The sequence below is a fragment of the Amphiura filiformis genome, unplaced genomic scaffold (assembly GCF_039555335.1).
Source record: "Amphiura filiformis unplaced genomic scaffold, Afil_fr2py scaffold_60, whole genome shotgun sequence".
Taxonomy (NCBI): Eukaryota; Metazoa; Echinodermata; class Ophiuroidea; order Amphilepidida; family Amphiuridae; genus Amphiura; species Amphiura filiformis.
Window position 1 is genome coordinate 226,137 of NW_027305524.1, and position 14,703 is coordinate 240,839.

General features: G+C 35.2%; 1 protein-coding gene across 13 annotated transcripts in view; it reads left to right on the forward strand.

The window, feature by feature from the left end:
* Positions 1-14,703, forward strand: part of LOC140144513 (muscleblind-like protein 1) — a 480,574-nt gene that overhangs the window by 82,516 nt on the left and 383,355 nt on the right. The window lies entirely within an intron of this gene.

A 14,703-nucleotide genomic window follows, 5' to 3' on the forward strand; every position in this document is an offset into this window, starting at 1 on the left:
AGGAATCAGCGACACAAAGACATATGTCCATTAGTTGCTGTGCATTTATGTAGGCTCAGCGGCACACAGACGTAACTCCTGAAAAATACACCGAGAGTTTTTGGTGCATATGTAAAGTATCAAAGTCTGTAGCAAATTTACAATATGGGTACCGCATATTTAGACATGAATATGTTGCATACGTATTTTAGTTTATATTTAGAAAAATTGTAACACTGATTTGTTTTTTTATCTCACAAGTTCTCTCTAAGTTGAAGTCTTGAATTGTACAAGCCAAAGTGCAATGCTAAGAGGATTACGCCCACCCATCAACATGTACAAACATGAAAACAATAGTGCTAAACCAATAAAGCACAAAGCTATGTTTAACTCTTGACTTGAGCCACATATATCGTCCAACTTGTATTAAAATTCTCGTTCTCAATCACCACACGTAGGAAATGTGAACAATGTCTGCATCAGAGTTTGAGTCGGTAACGTCAGATATTGAGGTTCAGAAAAGATGTTATGTTGACCTGTATGTCTCGCTGGAATGTAAATTCTCTAAAATGTGGCAGTGCGGTGGGTGGGTGGGACAAAAGCCCCATGTGATTTTATTGGAGGAGTTTAAGATGGAAAACACCATGTATCCGAAGGCTGCTTTAAGTATTTTTGTAGTCACATAATATTGTTATGCTGTGAATTAAAAGAGAAACACAAAATCATTTGAAAGATCAATTTAAGACAGATATTCAACTTCATTATAACCAAAATTAATGAGTGATTGCAGCACAACCCCCTCGTTGTAAATTGTTGATGTTCTGTATTACTTTCCTGATAGCCTCTAAGCTAACCCAAGATACCACTTCACATCTAGATGGGGTTCTTCATGCTTCATTCGTGATATTTAGAGTAATTTTGTCTCTTCCAGAAATAAAATCAGACTGATCAATTCTACTTGGAAAGTCTGTCCGTCTGTATGATGATTAAAGGTATGATGATCTAAGATGTCCCAACAATATCGGAGGTTCATTGCAGTTTGCAAACGGGGCTAGTTCAATTTGCATGATAATAAAAAAATGGTTGTGAAATCGAACTAGAGACCTGTCCCTCTGTCACATAGAACTTAGAACCAACATGTCTGCCATTTCAATTGTTATACCATTCCGGTTGAATTTATTCGATAGGGTCTATAGGAATGATCGGTGTACTATATTTTAAACTTAAAGTGTTTAATAATAATTTAATATTCTAGCTGATGTAGGTATAATAGATATAAAGTATAGTTCTCTGTTCTTACTGCTATGTCAGTTTGTAACAGAAACATAATGCATCATTGCATTTGTGCTATGGTTTGTTTGCTTCCCGGAAATAGCATTATCCACAACACGTAGGCATGCCTGTTTTTACAGAAATTTTCATGCGACTCTTAATTTTTACCGGTCTTGTAATTATATAATGTCAAACAAAACAACTGATTAAAAATTTTATTTGTCTTTGGCATAGTGCTAGTAACTCATGGTTTATAAACATGATAAAATAAACTGGTAGATAGAGTGAAATTAGATTGTACCAAAAATTTGTGACAGTATTTTGGGAACATTATGTGTAACACTATACATGAGATATTTTTGATAGATGTGTAGGCCGGAAACAAACATGCTACATGCATTATAGGCCATTAGGTCATGTTGAGGTGATGTAAACGGTGGTAGACTTAAATATGACTTGTATGTGGAGAGGAATATGCCTACAGTTTTGCGAAATTTACGTAAATATTGTAAAAAAAATTGTAAAAATTTACATAAATGAAGTTTAGAGAGGGAAGCATGGGAAATATTTTGGGCCTAACCTTTCATTCCATTTAATTTCATTTATGATGATAAACGATGGAGGTGATGGTGATGACATCATCATCATCATCATCATCATCATCATCATCATCATCATCATGACAACCAAAACAGACACCAGAAAATATGAAGATGATGTTCCACAACATTGTCATCATCATGAAAGAAAAATGAAAAAAATAAAATCAAATAAACAGAAACAGAATTGGGCTATTCCAGTTGAAATCCACACCCCAATGGAAGACATTTACCTTAATCTTCCACACAGGGAGTATAGGGAGTGTGAGTTTCATATATGGGGGCTAACCTGAATGGGTGACTCCATTTGAAATCTACACCCCTTAGGTGGAAGATTTAGGTCACATCTTCCATAAAGGGGGGGGTGTGGATTTCAACTGGAAATGTCTATTTTCAAAAGAGTTTTAAGGCACATATCGTAGTATGATTTATCACATAAAATAGAACTCAGATCAATTGTTGCTGTGAAACAAGCTATTCTTAACTAATGTATTTCTACAGTAAGCCATAGAAAGCAGTTGCTTTGATGCATACATTTCCTTACATATTCCCATTGTGTGTGCAAGTGTGGGTGATGCACTAGGATCCAAAACATTCTCATCTATTAGTGCACAGTTCTTTAACCCCAATACATTTGTACATTCATTGAATGACCTTTGAAACTTTGGATACAAAAACTCATACTCTGCAACTTGAGGTCAAATTTTGCATTATGATTGTTTAATTGAGGTTATTGGACTATGCCATGGGGATGAGGCCACTGTGGTTCATAGTGATGGCAGGAAGACATCCAGACTTCAATCTTCTTATAAACTCATTCATCAATTTTTGACATCCAATTCTAATGAGATTTTCGAACAAAAAAAAATTGTATGTTCAATAATTTTTCTTATAATGTGAATATTTTAAGATTGCAATTTCCTTTTAAGAAAATGATAAAACTTGATTCGAATTATACCATTGGTCTTCATTAAGTTGCATTAAAGTTAGACTTGCACCAGTATTTTTGTTTGTTGTCGGTGTTCGATAACTCGGTGTTGCATGACAATTCTACAAATGTGATGTAAGAATATTAAGTAATGGAAGCATCGTTTGATGAAATGAGGGGATGTATCAATGTATCATGTTGCAAAGGATTCTGGGAAGGGTAAGATACAGGGTTATAGCTAGGCAAATTTTAGTGCCGGGTAAAATTTATATGAAATGGTTTATAATAAATTTTTATACTGATTGTTCATTGATTTTGAAACATTTGAGACTGGAGTGCCGGGTATTTGGGCTCATAATTAACTTGAGTGCCGGGTGGAAATTAAGAGTGCCGGGCAGGGCTGCCCGCCACCGCCAAGCGTAGCTACAACCCTGGTAAGATATCTTCTGTCAGGGCCGTAGCAAGGTTGAAAAATGTGGGGCGGCCAAATTACAAATAAATGCCCAAATTGAAATAAAGATATATAGAAAAACATAACAAATTTCTAAAAAAGTGGGGCGGCCATGGCATCCCCGGCCGCCCCGCTTGATACGGCCCTGTCTTCTGTGGTTCATCAGTGTCTTTGTGGTCCTCTCAAGTAGAAATGCATTATATGTAGATACAATGCAAATCAGATACTGGCTTTTTACTTAAAAGGCATGTGTCTTGGAATCAAACTGATGAAGGATGCATGCAGGAGAGTGTTTGATGCAAAATTTAAATTTTATTTTCACTAAATTTTAAAAGTGTACATTTTTGGCAAGGGATTGCACTGTAACCTTGAATTTTGGAAAAAGTACCCATTTTGGGCCTTTTTAGGCCCATTAAATTCAGATTTCAGTCAATAATCCCAGCAAATCTCCAACACCGGGAATTGAACCGGAGACCTCATGCACCAAAGGCAAGCACCTTATGGCCAAGCCCTCTCAAATGAACAAAACTAATAGTTAGGGAGGAAGAGGGACAAACGTTGATTACGTTTCTTCTATGCTATTCAAAGTACCGGTATTGATGTTATTATGTCAGGTTTTCTTACAGACGGGTAAGCGCACAAATAAATGTGGCGCAAAAACATCCTCTTTTACAGCTGTGAATGTCTGGTGGTGTCAATATTGGAATATAAACTTTCACTTGAGCTCCAGGACTTGTCATCAGTCTAGATGTAAACCAGGTTTTTAGGTTACAACATTATCTCAGGTTAAGCTCAGTGAGGAATAAAATACATGTGTGGCTTCTATGTGGCAAAAAATGCGCAGGTGTATAGAATGGCAATTAATGGCTCCCATCTACATGATCTGTACACAATTATTTCAATTTATTTATTTTTTCCAAATTTCGGGGGGGGGGGGGATTTGTAAAGTCATCCTACTGCCTTGCTGCTAGAATGACTTAACTATAAATTTGTGATTTTATTCTGTCTAAAAAGACCTAAGAAGATGTAAATGTGAAAGGTTTTTGTTCCAGTTGAAATCAATACACCCCCTATAGACATGACTTCCACACAGGGAGTGTGAATTTTAAATGGGGTTACCTGAACGAGTGACTCCATTTGAAATTGACACCCCTGTGTGGAAGATTAAGGTCATGTCTTCTTTTTTGGGGTATAATGGATTTCAACTGGAATAGCCCATTTGCCCCCCTCTTCCCCGGTTGGTATGTCACTTAAGCAGTCAGACAATATCTTTTAGTTTGACCTAATCTGAAACTCGTAGTTGATTATCCATCTCAAAATCTAACATAAGGCAGCTATCTTGCACTCACCCTCATAATTGCATCAAGGAAAACATTTGTCTTGGAGGCAGCTATTCATATCTTACCCAGATAACATCCGTCTCACGTTCCCTACATAATGATGTGATTTTCTCTGTGACAACTTCATGTTGATCAATGCTCTAAAATAACCAATTTTAAGTAAAGAACACACTTTGTGTGTAATGTTGATTTTTTAAGGTAATAAAAGATAAAATGTCAGCACGGATGTCACTTGAGGTCGCTGCACAGAGCAGACAGTTATGGCTACCCATAATGCATTGGTGACATTGTTCATGTATCATATTATTACAAACATTTTATCTCAAACCCAAGTCAAAGCAGTTGTCTAAATTTTTCAATATTTAGGATTATGCCTTGGTTTATATAACCTACAGGCACTGACAGGAATCAGGGTTTTAGCTAGCCATGAGTCCACTCACCTGTCATTTTGGACAGGCAGTTTTAAAATGCCTGTGACATATGCCAAATTCTAAAAATAATGTGTGAATAAGTTCTGTGAACTCAGAACAAGACCAGATTAATAAATCCAAGGCTATAGCAATGGCTTTTTAACTAACTAAGCCCCCACATGGGGCAGAGGTCTAGGTTATGTTTTCAGGGTCAAATTTTGGACAGGCAAAGTTTTGGTGCAAATGACAGGCACATGTCAAATCCCAGCTAAAATCTGACTGGACTGATGCATGATGGGGTAACATGATGTTGAAGTCACTGTGTACTGCTGGGATCTAATAGTAATAAAGGGAAAATTGTGTTGCATGCTTTGTTGACTATGTGTTTCTATATTGTGTGTGCGTATCTTTTGTTTTCTCTAAATGGAATAGTGAAAACATGATACATGCAAGATGGAAACACAATAAGCAATGTTTTGTAAAAATGGATCAGTTCAGAGAATGGTGACCTATAAATGAGTGAAAAGACTCATCTATTTTAGTTTTTGCAAAAATAAAATATTCTTAAAACATTATAAATGTGCTGCAAACACATTTTGGTTTATTCAAAACGTTTTAGTAACATTTCAATGTTGGGTTATATAAAGAGCATCAAAATGTTTTTAAAGCGTTTCATATGAACAACATTTTAAAAATATTATCAAAATGTTATTGCAAAATATTTTTGCTGAACATTTTTGCAAAATATTTTGTCATTTTCTTAAATAACATTACTTTTGAATGTTAAGCATCAAGTTTTCAAAGATGTTTTTGGAACGTTATCACAGGGGGCATGTATGTAATGTAAAGCGCTTTGGTACATGTGCACATGTGAAAGGCGCTGTATAAATATCAACATTTTCATTACGTTTTAAACTTGACAATAAAAGCGTTTTCTGTAAAATATTTTGTGTTTGCTGGGTTGCACTTCACAATAGTTCTCATCCAATTGAGGAAACTTGAAGTTTTCACATATTTTCGTTCCAGTTTGGCTTTAGGTATCAGTCAGTGGAATCGTGATTTCCCCCTCCCCACTTAATGCGATATCATGTGCACGTAGTTGCGACAGGTAAATTGGTGTTAGCAATGAGATCTACTTGAACAAGCTTAGTTTGCTTGGTAGGTTGATCACTCACCAGATAAAGGCTATTCCAGTTGAAATCCACACTACCCCTGTGGAAGATTTTGGAAATATCTGCCACAGGAGGAGTATGAATTTAAAATGGAATGAGCACATTAGGCAGCTCCATTTGAATTTCATCCACCCTCTAAGAAAGATTCAATCTGAATCTTCCCAGAGTTTCAAATGGAGCTGCTAATGTGTTAATTCCCTTTGAAGTTCATACTCCCCCTGTGGAAGATATTTCCAGAATCTTCCACAGGGGTAGTGTGGATTTTAAATGGAATAGCCCTTCAGCCTTTTCACGCCATTGTGCTATTCCAGTTGAAATCCATACACCCCCTATTGAAGACATTACCTTAATCTCCCACACAAGGAGTGTGAATGTCAAATAGAGTTACCTGAATGAGTGCCTCCATTTGAAATAGACCCTGTTCACATTAGAAAATTTCTTCATTTGACGAAGCTAAGTTAATCTTGATTAACTAATTAAGCATGCGTACACATTACGCTGAACGAAGACCGAACGAAGACATTGCACTGTACACATTTCATGAATATTAACAAAGCTCGAAAGAAAGCTATCAATGCCCGGCTATTATTAAAGCCAGTGAAGGTCACTTGTCACATGATCACTTTCCTTCGTTGAACGAAGCGAGCATACACATTACAAAATTAGCTTCGTCGAACAAAGTATTCCTTCGTCAAAACAACCTTTTTAGCTTCGTTGAACGAAGCAATTTTAATCTTTGTCGAAGGAAGAAAAGTGCGTACACATTTAGAAAAAACAATTTTTAATCTTTATTTGAGGTTCGTCGAAAGAAGAAAATTTTCTAATGTGAACAGGGTCATATACACCCCCTGTGTGGAAGATTAAGGTCATATCTTCCATAGGGGGTGAATGGATTTCAACTGGAATAGCCCCAAATCTCATAGGGTTTAAAAAGAAGTCATTGTAATGATACCATCTTGTTGAAAGAATGAGATGGAAAAAAACGAGGTGCAGAAGGTAAAAATGATGTTATGGTGGATCATGCTTGGCAGATAACGGTGTTTATATTGGGTCACGTCGTTGCGCAAATGACATCCAGAACATTGACATTGAAAACTACTCCACGTTTATTGAGACATCATATCCGCTGTATTTACTTAAGATGTCACATTAATAAACTTGTCCATACATCTAACCAAAATGTGAATTGAGATCTTTGATGATGATGTAGTATTATGTGTGGAAATTTTCTTGATTGGATCTGTGCTTGATGAATGTTTTCACTGAGATGAAATTTTCTATGACACAAGTACTATTGCACTTGCTAGCTACAAGGCCGGTACGCAGGATTTTTTTTAGGGGTGCATATTTTGAAAAAGTGAAAAAATTTTCTACCAGGGACAATTTTGTGAAAAGTGGACCTTCCTCCCAAAATTTAGACCTTTTTTGACCAAAAAACCCTGATTATTTTATTTGATATGCTTGCAAATTGGGATTTTGGGGAACTTTATTTTATACTTGTGCAAATTTGAGATGGGTGCGGCCTCACCCCACACCCCAACGCGCCAAAGTAGTTTTTCCCAAATTGGCCCAATTTTGGCTCAAAAATGTCTGATATTGACATATTGTATTATAATAGAACTTCAAATTCTTGTTCCCCATATCGAATTTTCATTGGGCCAAAATTAAGACATTCTATTCGGCCTCTGAATAAACACTGCTTCTGTGTACGGGTCTGCTGGCTAATGTGCTATGCTGTTATTTCCATGTGTACATTTTTTTTTGCAATTTTGATTTAATTTTTTTTGGGTGAAATTGTGCGACTTATTATTTATTGTGAGTAATCAATATTTAAAAGCATAATGTAACTTCATAAAAAATTGGGGAAATAAAACCCTTTTGAAAAAACAACAACATAATTTTGATAAATGGTCTTAAAAATTACGCAGTATACAATACATTTGCAATTGAGAATATAATTATTTAAATGCACACACAGTAATTGTTTGAATTAAATATACGCACCACTCAGCAAATTAAATTGCATTATAATAGTAATGGCATTGTTTTGTGGCTGTTTTTGTTGATGCTATTTGGAGTGTGTCTGGATGAGTCAAGAGACAAGTCATTAGCATAATTGCAATGTGTGCTAACTGGTGAGGTAGGTGCAAAATGTATTGTAAACTGTGTGCTGCTTTGCGTGTTTTCTGTAGATGTTGTTAATTGACCAGTCCCTTTGCTCAAAACTTTTGAGAACTCGAGCAAGGATGGGTGATCATAATCATTCTAAATATCACTGAAAATATGTATTCTTTCAGAGTTGGTGCAGACCGTGAAAACATGAAAAGCAGTTGTGTAGCCAGGGTATTTGCAGAGGGGGTGGGGAGGGGGCAAGGCAGCTCATTCAAGGGGGGACAATTTAATGAAATTGTACAAAAATGAGGCAAAAAGTACAAAAAGGCCTAAAAATTTAAATATCAGGTTGGCAGCAGGCTTAAGGGGGCAAGAGAGGGTAAGACTTCTGGGAAGGTCCCTGTCCCTTCACCTCCCCTTGGCTACAACTGATTTAATGTTGCACTCTCTGCAGAATGTAGAGAATAGTTTGAGAAAATCTGGTTAATGTGTCATACATCATGTATGTTTTCATACTACTGTTATGCTTACATAATTCAATATTTTGAGTCTAATTTGCATATTCCTGATTATCCTGATAATAAGAATGTGTTAATTTGCATATCAATTTTTTACCGTTTTTTCAGTTATATATTTTTAGCATTATTTTGTGTTTGTTTGTTAACCACTGATAAAGTTTGACATGTTTCTGAATTTGATTTGTACAATGGTGGAGGTATCCCAATTGATGATGTGCGTCAAAAATCGCAACATTATTCCTAGTTTCCTACCCAGTAAACATTCATTTTTGAGAACTTGATGCAAAATATTCTATCATAATGTTTTTAGTGTTCAGAAAACATTTTGCAAAAAAAATGTGCAATAACATTTTGACAACATTTAAAAAATTTAAATGTTATTCAGACATTTTGACTAAAACCGAAATGTGTTTATAACGTTAAAAAAAACCATTTTTGTGTTTGATGGGTAGTTAAAAACTGTAATCCCATTGTAGGCATCAACTTAATTAGTGATAACAAATGCATCATGATGTTACTATAAATAACATGTTTGTAGAAAAGTACAAAAGGCAGCCATATGAGATTATTGCTTTTGAACCTGAACCAGTCAACTGCTGCTACCAACCAGTTGCTATATGGCTGTTCCATTTAAAATTCATACTCACCCTATGGAAAACATGCCCTTAATCTCACACAGGGGGTGTAGATTTCAAATGGAATCACCCATTCAGGTAGCCCCCATTTGAAATTCACACTCCCTGTGTGGAAGATTAAGGTCATGTCTTCCATAGGGGGAGTATGGATTTCAAGTGGAATGGCCCATATGGTGCACCTGTTCAACCCACCAGCCCATCACATTGTGGCTTTAATTGAAATTAATTTTCTACACTTCTTGCTGGTGGAAGTCATATGGGGGTTTCTTCTTCATTATCCAATCCTTAGGGTGCATCTATAGTAATAAAATTAACACTTGAATTACATTGGAATTATGTAGTTGATTGCTTCCAATGGTGCTTAAGTTATAGCTAGAAATAATTAATATTTATAAAGGTAGAATTAAATTTTGGTTTTGTGAAGCAAAATTTAGAAATAATATTTGATCAACATACATGATGAATATCATATTCATATTTTTATTTCATATTTTTTTTTATAAATTGTCAGGTTTTAACATAGTGAGTGATAAGGACAGACATCGCTGGAAAATTGACATCTGACATTCTTTAACCATTAGGCCTATCTAAAATGAATTTTGACAATATTTGACTTGTTTCATCACATGTTTCTTGATAATTATAAAAATGTGAAAGGGGATTTGCATAATTGTTGGTGCATATACTCAGCGGAGAGAAAAGAATGAACACAATTTTAGTACACATGAAAAAGGTAGAGGACATAAACTTGTACTGCAACTGACAGAGAGCATTTAGTTATTATCGTGAAACCTATGTGTATATTATATACCTGCCATTTTGTTAATTATGCTTTGTTCTGAAAGCATTTTTAAACTGCTCATAAAAAGCGTATTTAAAAGGGCATCAGTTCATGGTTTGTTTTCTATGTTACATTATATGTTACATTAAGGTCTACCATTAAAACAATATGTGACACGATCAAGGGAAATGAGTCGGATGTCGCTAATATTGATTTTGAGATATTGGTAAAGAAAGTGTTAAAATTTTTTTGTTTTATATTGTTTTCAGCGATTGATAAATTGACATAACTTCGTAACGAAAAGTCGTATCAACATGGGGTTTCAGTTTCTGAAAGCTCTAAATGTCCTCTTTAAAAACGTATGTAAAACGTGTTTTCGACCAGGGTCGACATGTGACGCATTCCCCTTGATCAATCACATATATGTTTCCAAATTTTGAGTTGTATTTCTCCAGCAGTTTTGATATGAGAAGTAAAAAATGTGTATAACATTTATGCCCTATTATAATAGTACATACACTTCCGATATGGTTACCACAATTCACCACATTTTTGTTAACACGAAACATATCTCAAGCATTTAGTGGGGTAAAGAGAAAAATGTGAGCTTTCTTCTGATACCAAAATCTGCCTTGATGAAGAAAAATGGGAGATGAGGCTGTTGATTGGGTCACACTCCATGTAGTATTATACTACTGCATTATGTATGTAATATTATTTATTTCCTTTATTAGTGAATCTTCATTGAGTGCCATCACACAGTTATATTAATAAGATCGCTTCAGCAATATGGATGCGATATAGGTTGATGAGGAAACATACTACCCAAAGGCAAAATTTACTACACAATTGGTTTATTCCAGTTGAAATCCATCCACCCCCTGTGAAAGACTTTCACCTTAGTCTTCCACACAGGGGGTGTAAATTTCAAATGAAGTCACTCATTTTGGTAAACCTCCCATTTGAAACTCACACTCTCTGTGTGGAAGATTAAGGTTATGCCTTCCACAGGGGGTGTATGGATTTCAACTGGAATAGCCTGATCAGGAAGAGCACAGCAAAAGCATAACCTGCATCTGATTTGCATACCAGGTGTGTGTCATTTATGTTGTTCCTTCAATTTCAAAGGATTGTTTTGTACAAAGATTTAATGTGATCACAGTTGAAAGGCATATAACATCGGAATATTAACTCTCTCCACACGGGTGTCGACTGCAGATGACAAGTTTCGAATAAAATTCAAAATTTCAAAAATTTCAGAATTGTAAATTTTCGTTACAATATTTGGAATCAGTATGAAAAATGCATTATAATGAGTACAAACAAGCCTAGTATTGGATCAGTGGTTCTTGAAATAACTCTTGATATTTTCAGAAAATATCTCAAATCTTGGACTTTTTATGTTGAAGACTATGGATAGCACGCGGAGCAGTGGGACGTCTGATTGTAACACATGATGTTTTTATTTATCATACGAGGTCCATACCTAACATTCTTATTCCCAAATTTGAGTTGAAAATTGAATTAGCAGTTAGGAATCAAGAGGTAATGTGTATCACATTGTCCACCAAAGTACCATGTTTTTGTTCATACCACCTATTAAAACGAAACATATTTTTACAACATAATTTTATTTTCCATATTTCACACAAATCACACAAGAATAAATTTACACTCTAAAAAAAATTAAACATTCACATGGACCTCAGAGATTTGTCGGTGTGGTGAGAATAATGAAATATTCATAAAACAATTCATGTGCTATTTTTATAAAAATATTATCTTAAAATCGGTTTCTATGCCATCCAGGTATATAGTAATCACAATATTAGTGAACAGTAATCCACTGCAAGCAAGCAGATATAATTTGTTGTTGATTTAGGATTCATGGCAGAAATAAAACTCACTGTTAACATTCATCTGTATACATGTATCATGCAAAAACAATCATTAAAAATTTAAACAAATTTATCCTCACAATATGGCAGATTTAGTATACCTGGTACACCCGCCGCAGACAACCCACACGCGTGGTTAGCATACCTAATAGTACCTTGCATAAACCGAACACAAGAGGGTGCTGTAACCTGACTGCAGCAAATTTCAGTCAAAGCCCTCTGTAGTTTCAGCTTCCATGACTTTAGTGCAGGTGTCAGGGTACAATTAGGGTTTTCAAAAGGTGTGCATTGTAGCCCAATTGGATGTTTCAGAAAATGTCTGTATTATTGTATCATAGAATCCTGTGCTTATGAGAAAATTGGGTGACTTGTTTACATTTCGTTGCCTGAAAATTTACCAATATCTTGTCTCATAAACCTTATTAATATGTTCTAAAGTTTGCGTAATTTTTCAGTAATTTCTCCCAATTTAGGCTTATTATTATTTTTGGGGCAACCCTAGGTGCAACCTGCTTCAAATTAACCAATTTCTCAAGATTACCAACGATTCAGCTGCATCTTTGTTGTTATTTTGTAACCCCTAAATTAGATAATAGTTTATCGCCTTAAAACAAAGTGTAATTAATACACTCCCTGTGACAACAATGAGGCTTAATAATGAGCACTTCATTATTTGACCAGCAGTACAGGTTTGTCATCATGAATGCCTTGGAGTTCTTTGGGGTTGGGTAATGTATGTCTTTATAAAGTTTCAAATTTAAAAACAGTTAAGGGGGTACTACACCCCTCAATAAATTTGTGTCTATTTTTGCATTTTTCTCAAAAACTAATAACACTGAGTGGTAACAAAAGTTATGTATGTTATAGGGGCAAGGAATCCAATTACTACACTGGAATTTCAGTGACACTTAGACAAGCGGTTTGTTATTTATGATCAGAAATAAGGTACTGCTAGGATGTACCTTGTTTTCTATCATATATACTGAACCGCTTGTCTTGAGTCACTGAAATTTCAGTGTAGTAATTGGATTCCTTGCCCCAATAATATACATAACTTTTGTTACCAGTGTGTATTATTTTTGAGAAAAATGCAAAAATAGTCACAAATTTACCACATGGGTGTAGTACCCCCTTAAGTTTAAATTATATTTAAAAAGAGATGTAGTAATTAAAGGTACTGCCAGTGCAAGTGAAGTGGTAAGAATGAAAGCAACATCTAAGAGTCAAAAATGTGTCAAATCTGTGCATGACACCATAGCCATCATATCAAAATGGCCACAAATTTGTAAAAAAAAATGCACCCAAAGACCCCGTACATTTCCCCAGATCAGTGTCTGTGAATGCCCTTCATTTGAAGTTACAGATATCTTAATATATTTGAAAAATCTGTACTCATTCAGGTATAGACAGATAATAACATAGAATAAGGCCAAGTAAAATAAAAAACATGTTTCACGTCCGGGTTTTTGAAAAAAAAAAGGAGGAAGAGGGGGCTTTTTATTTTTTATTTTTATCGCAAAATCGGTGTAAATACCCATAATTAGAGCTGTTTTAGCATATACAATAATGCCTGGAAAAAGGAGGAGGCCTCTTTTTATTTGTTGTTCTGAGAGATAGGCCCCCTCTAACTATCACAAAACCTTATAAAGGTGTTTCTTGTATATTAGCAAGGATGTAGAAAGCATCTCTACTTCCTAGACCAATTTTTTGAAAAGTTATAACTGAATTTCAAAAAATAAAAATAAAATTGAAGAAACCTCAAATATATATGTATTATAAAAAAAGATCAAAATGATGAAAACTTGGTGACAGGGGTGCAGCAAGCGGTTGACAGTCCAGGGGCCCAACTGTTCAGGGGCCCTGAGCAAAAGTGAAAATGAAATAAGCGCTGATAAAAGGAGATGTTAAAAGAACCCACCCTGCTCCTTTTCCATGGCCCCCCAATTTTCTTGCTATGTCACTTTGTGATATATTTAGCATTGCTTATTACCTTCATTTAATGGATAGAAATCATTTCAATTCAATGCACGTTCGCGTCTGATCTTGATAACGTTATCATTATCCCATACTATTTTTTTTACATTCATCGTACAAAAATAGAAATGCAATTGATGACAAAATTATGTCATATTTAGTTACGTACTCATTACATGTTACGTCTGTTCATGCTAGTCTAAATTTTCTACATGTGCTAGCTTGTTAGCACCAAACTGAGGGATTATCGCATGCCATAATTGTTTTCACACACATTTTGATGCACGTCGTGTTGTGTCATGTCAAACTTGCGATTATTATTAACGCAATAATTTGATAAGTAATACGGTACAAAATTTTAAAAATTTTATGTTGTCATGAATTCATGAGAGGAATACGTTCATTTACGAGATTTGTATGTGGTTTGGGATAACCCATAGGAGACTATTATGTCTACCCATGATGCATTTGTGACATTGTGCTAAATCACACATGGAACCTTACTATACTTCGTCGTCGAAGTGTGATGTCAAAATTGATTGTTGCACAGGTCAACTGGTTCACGCTATTTGTGTTGGAACCACAATCAAACTGATCACAGCACAAAGTCAATGGATTGCTAACAGCTGTGCAA